At 34.1% G+C, this 5,857-nt stretch overlaps 1 pseudogene; it reads right to left on the bottom strand.

Annotated features, from left to right (window-relative positions):
* Window positions 1-5,857, bottom strand: part of LOC107657739 (dihydropyrimidine dehydrogenase [NADP(+)]-like) — a 197,262-nt pseudogene that overhangs the window by 101,104 nt on the left and 90,301 nt on the right.

Below are 5,857 nucleotides of genomic sequence, written 5' to 3'. Positions count from 1 at the left end.
TATATATATAAAATGAAAAACACTATAGTTAACAGATATACATAATAGATTGCATTATATGCGCTGTTATTTCGTAATACCTTGTCCTACGAGAAGGTTTTGGTGAGTGCGAAACCCCAACCCTGCTCGAAGGCCCTGTGGATCATGGCGGCGCTGGTGGTGGGTGGAGCGCTGGCCAGCCCAAACGGGTTGGGGAACGTGATGCCGCACATCAGAGCGTGTTTGTGTGTTTGTGTGAAACCCCGCAGCATTGTTTATCTCTTCACATCGTGGCACAAAAGCAGCAAACAGCAGTCATACATCAACTCTCTCTCTAATGAGCCTCTCGTTTATCAAACACGTATGATTGCCCTTGTGGTGATGTCACAGCCGCATAATGAATGAGGGGGTGTCAAGTGAAGAGAAAACGAGAGCAGGAACATGACAGCCCACATCCTCCACAGAGAGGCCTCGTCACTGCGAGAGAGAGGAAGCAAGCGAGAAAAACACCCGAGACAACTAATGCCGAGGGACGTTCCTGAACCCACTCGGGCCCTGACGGATGTTGTAGTTGTCAAACACTTTGTACACCAGATAGATCTTTGGCAGATGATACGCTATTGATTTTTTTTTTTTCAGAAGCACTTGGGGTAATTAGCCACTACGATTTAAGAACAATGTGATTATTTGAGGAACAATTTGCACAACAAAAATTCTGTCATTGGTTACTTACCCTCATGTCGCTCCAAGGCTCTATGACTTTGACGTTTTTTCTGAGGAACACAAAAAGAGAAGTTCTGAAGAACTGCGTTAGTCGCTTTTTTCTATGCAATTACAATGAAGTGGGAGCAAAACTATCAAGCTTCAAAAAGCGGCATAAAAAGTGTCATAAAAGTAATCCATCTTACTTCTAAATAGGACAGGTTTGTGTGATGAACATCAAAATTGAAATCACCATTCACTGACAGTCTTCGGATAATTGAATCAGTGAGTTGAACTTAAGAACTTGATCAGTCTGATTCATCAAGCAATCATTCAGAGCAATTATGTGAAATGAATCAAATGATTCACTAAAAAGATCTGATTCTAAAGAAAGGTTCACACAAAAATCAGATATCACTACTTGATGACTCTCATGAACCAATACAAACCTGAGCAATTTTCAGTGAATCAACAAATATTTAAATATGTCTGTCACACAAAGATATTGTATGACTTTAGAATACGTGGAATATAGCACATGAGATGTGTGAACAAATTTAATTATATATTGGTAGTGTTTTTTTTAGTGCTGTCAAATCAATTAATCGCAATTAATCGCATCCAAAATAAAAGTTTGTGTTTACATAATATATGTGTGTGTACTGTGTATGTATATATAAATATACACTATATACATATAAACATACACAGTACACACAAATATATTATGTAAACACAAACCTTTATTTTGGATGTGATTAATTGCGATTAATTGATTTGACAACACTAGCTTTTTTTTTTTGTTGTCATTTTGAAGTTGAACAGCTGCAGTCCTCCTTTAGTTTTTATTACACTAAATATGTATGACCAGAATATTGTCCAAAACTTTGCCTTTTATGTTCAACATTAGAAACAAATTCATAGATCATTTCATTCTTGGGTGAGCTACGCTGTTTTAAGATGAAACCAAAACTCACCAATTGATTACACTGATATTAAGTTCAGATTTCAAAATGTAACCAGTGATGTTTTAAAATCTATTTCTTTACTGAACATTGAGTGAAATAGTCAGGTTCCAGAAGTAAAAATGCCATTCATTTTCTCTGTAGGGGAACCGATTTTTGATGAGAACTTGCTAACCTTTAAAGACAGACCTACTGTGGTTGTTAAGATATGAGGTTGTTGAAGCCATCAGCCCAGATTATTCCAACTTTTTTTTTTTTAAATAATCGTGTTCAACATCAGAATTTCAGGAAACAAAATACCTACTAATATGATCCATAATTATGCAAAGAAATCTGCACCAGAGAATCGAAACAACCAAACCGGGCCAAAAGAACACTTTAGTGCCGCTCACTCACATGAAGCACTGTTTTGTTTTGTTTTTTGCTTCAAATCAAAGTTTGTAATGTTGTGATTCGCCATGTTGCTGGTTGGTTTGGTTCATGGCTTATAATGAAGACTTTCCCTAATTCCCTATTTGAGAACAAATATGAAAAATATTGTTGAACTCCATTGTGATTGTTTATGTATTCCTACTGTAGCATCTATTTGACCATGGACAGCCAGCAACAGCAAAGCAGCAGAACCTCTAAAAACTAAGCTTACACTACTATTTTTTTATTTGCAAGCACTATTATTTCCTTCAGGAAACACAAATCTAGTTTAATTGATTGAAAAACATATGGAACATATATAATGAAATGAGTAATATTAAATGCTCAGGGACAAGTACATGAACACACCTCAGAGCTCTCAGGTGGGACTCGTTGTCGAGCTGATCTGAGAGCTGTTCTTACATTAGTCTTGCAACCTTTCTGTGAATGACTCTATTGGTTCCCTCAGCGGCGGCGCTCCATTACCGTAAAAAACAACAACGCAATCTGTTGCCTTCCCTTGAACACTACACATGGTAATTTCATCAGCAAATAAACAGTTATCTCTGCTTTGCTCTGGCCACAGACATGGACAGACTATTAACCCCTCGCTGACCCACCACTGCTGGAGAAGAGCTGCACTTAACCGTGAGATTCCCTCATATGGAGGTCAGATACCTTCAGGAGCTTCAACCCTTATGTCTCAAAGCACTCAATGGGACATTTACTTTGAATTTAATGCTATTATGGTTCCGGTCATATAAAACATGTTTTACACATAATGTCAAAAAGTTAAAAACAACACGAAATCGAAATGAACCTTGCTAACTCGCTAAATAACTGTCCATGGGCTTACATGTCAATGCGTGTGTTATTTTAGTATCATTATTCATTGTATTATATCTCTATCTATCTATCTATCTATCTATCTATCTATCTATCTATCTATCTATCTATCGTTTTATTTATTTTATTTTAGTTTTAACTATGTTAGTACATAAAGTTAAACTAGATTAAACTGATAAATTATGAGCAAATATAAGCAACTACCTGAAATAACACTAGTGCTTATTAGTTTATGTTCATATCAAGATAAAAAACAATAATAATCAATATGTAATCATTTTCTAAAATTACTCCAAAAATGCTAAAATCCAGAAAAAGTATAAAAGTGTACAAATTAAATAAATAAATATTAAAATAAAAACAAACATAAATAAATACAATTCATAATATAATCAAACAAACAAATTAATATGTATTAACAAATAAATGAACATTTCACAATAAACAAAAATGTTAAATTTTTTGTTATTATTATTATTATTAAAAACAAACAAGAAAAAATTATAAAGTAAATATTATTAATAAATAACTTGCTTTTCATAACCCAGTCAATCAAATTCTAGTTGTCCAGATCATTATTTCCAACCGAATATTCTGTCTGGCGTGGATATTACGAAGACACATTACAAAAGTTACTTCTCATTCATATTTCTCTAACATAGTAGGAAGAGATTTTTTTCATGGGAAATTGATATACTTTTTTTTCGTTTACTTCAGAAAAACATGCACTGATAATCATACAAAATAAGTCCAGGACTGTGTATTAAGATAGTAAACAAGGGCAATTGTTTTATTCATCAATTTTTGATTTCATGTTGACTTCATCTGTGATGCAAAACACTTATGCACAACCTCCTTTCATATCTGCCCATGAATAAACTCTCATACAGTCATGCAAGCAGTCAGTGTTTTGTCACATATATCTTCATAATTACATAATACATGTCACAGCTCCTTAATTTCTGCCTGGATTCTGATGGTTTTGTTGGTGTACGGGTTTGATGGCTTTAGCAGCGTGAACAGCCACTGATGTCTCTGCAGGGTCTTAGCCTGTGTGCGTGTGTGTGTTTGACAGGCAGGGGGCCTCTATAAGCCCCTCTCAGGAGCCCAGGCTGATCTGGCTCAGCTAACGGGACAATCCTAAGTGCTCTCTCTCCCTCCCTGACCTCCCTCCTTCACTCTCCACAGTTACTTTGCTAGTAGCAAACTAATTAAGCCGAACAAGCTGGTATCGCCGGTGCCTCTGAGGTGAGATTTACAGAATAATCCTGCGCAGAATGGCGTTCTCGCTGTGTGGCCCCGGCGTGCGGTTGTGCCGCGTGAAGCCACATGAAGACCATTGTCCTACCGCCCGCTATAATGCTAATTTATTCCTTATTGTACTCTGATTACTCATACACATACTCATATTGAGAGGCTTTTGTATCCAGCGGTGTCACAGCTCACTCTTTGTGGAGAGCATGTAAAGCTCTCATCTACATAATTAATCAGCACTCCAAATCCTCCTTTTCCATTGGGTTTTGTGATCTTAACACGGGACATAATCAGGGCAACATCTGTTTCGGTCTCATCAGCATAAAAGCAAGTGTTTTCAAATGTGGATGTGTCGAGAAAATGAACTTGGGTGTGTGTTTACGGTGTCACAATATTGTCATTTGGGCAGCTGACATGACATCTCACAGCAGGGACAAGCAAAGTCCTGCAGAGTGATGACACACTCCATCTTAGAGTATTATAAATGGCATTGTACGTACTTATTTCATAATTATTATGTGTGCAGCTTGTATAACCTCATCTTTAAGGTTTTTTGGTCCTTTCACTTTTTACTCACCCTCATGTCCTTCCAAAACCATTTGACTTATATGTGGTATACAAAAGCAGGACTCTTTTCCATATAAAAATTAAATATGGGGCTATCAAGCTCCAAAAATAACAAAAAAGCACCATAAAATGGTATTTATACATCTCCTTTCATCTCATACAATAGAAAAAGACCTAAATTGACATAAAAAGTCATTATTTGCTGAAAACCTTTCTCTAAAAAAGCTTTCCAACATGCTGACATCCATAAAAAGTCAATAAAAATGTCTCAATATAAATACATAAATTAACTTTAACCAAATAAACAAACAAACATAAAAGTATTATTTGTTATTGCTATTGGTATTATTAAATACAAGCATAAATAAATAATACAAATAAATATTATTAATTAAATGATAAATATTATTATTATTATTATTGTTGTTGTTGGTATTATTATTATATAAGTAAATACATCTATTAATAAATAGTTTTTATAATCCAATCAATCAAATTCTAGTTTTCCAGTAGATTATTTAAAAAAAAATCCTCAATAAATAAACAAATAATGCAAAATAAATAAATGAATAAACATTAATAAAATAAACAAACAAACAAATGTAAATGTACTATTTATTATTATTATTATTACTATTAAATTCAAGCAAACATAAATAATAAATATTAAGCATAATAAATGTTATTAATAAAATTATAAATATTATTATAATTGTTATTATTATTATTATTATTATTAAATAAATAAGTAAATTCATCTATTAATAAATTGCTAGTTTTCCAGTTGATTTTGATTCTGCCGAATATTCTGTATCACACGATAAAAAGATACATTACGAAAGTTACTTGCATCTTTCATGTTTCTTTAGCACCAACACGGAAGGAAGACATTTAGTGCATTTTTTCCAACTGATATACATTTTTATATATACTTTATATACATTGACATGCATTTCTTTCAAATCTCATTTGCACTTGTGTGCAAGATGCATCACGGTACATCAATAACGTCAAACGTCATTGGTTTGTGTGCGTCTCATGCCCAATTACAGCACAATGATATTCAAGAGCCATAGTGTAAAGAAAGATATTTTTTTCATCACACACATACAGTGGGTACGGAAAGTATTCAG

The sequence above is a fragment of the Sinocyclocheilus anshuiensis genome, unplaced genomic scaffold (genome assembly GCF_001515605.1).
Source record: "Sinocyclocheilus anshuiensis isolate Anshui unplaced genomic scaffold, SAMN03320099.WGS_v1.1 scaffold119, whole genome shotgun sequence".
Taxonomy (NCBI): Eukaryota; Metazoa; Chordata; class Actinopteri; order Cypriniformes; family Cyprinidae; genus Sinocyclocheilus; species Sinocyclocheilus anshuiensis.
This window is presented reverse-complemented; position numbering and strand designations above follow the sequence as displayed.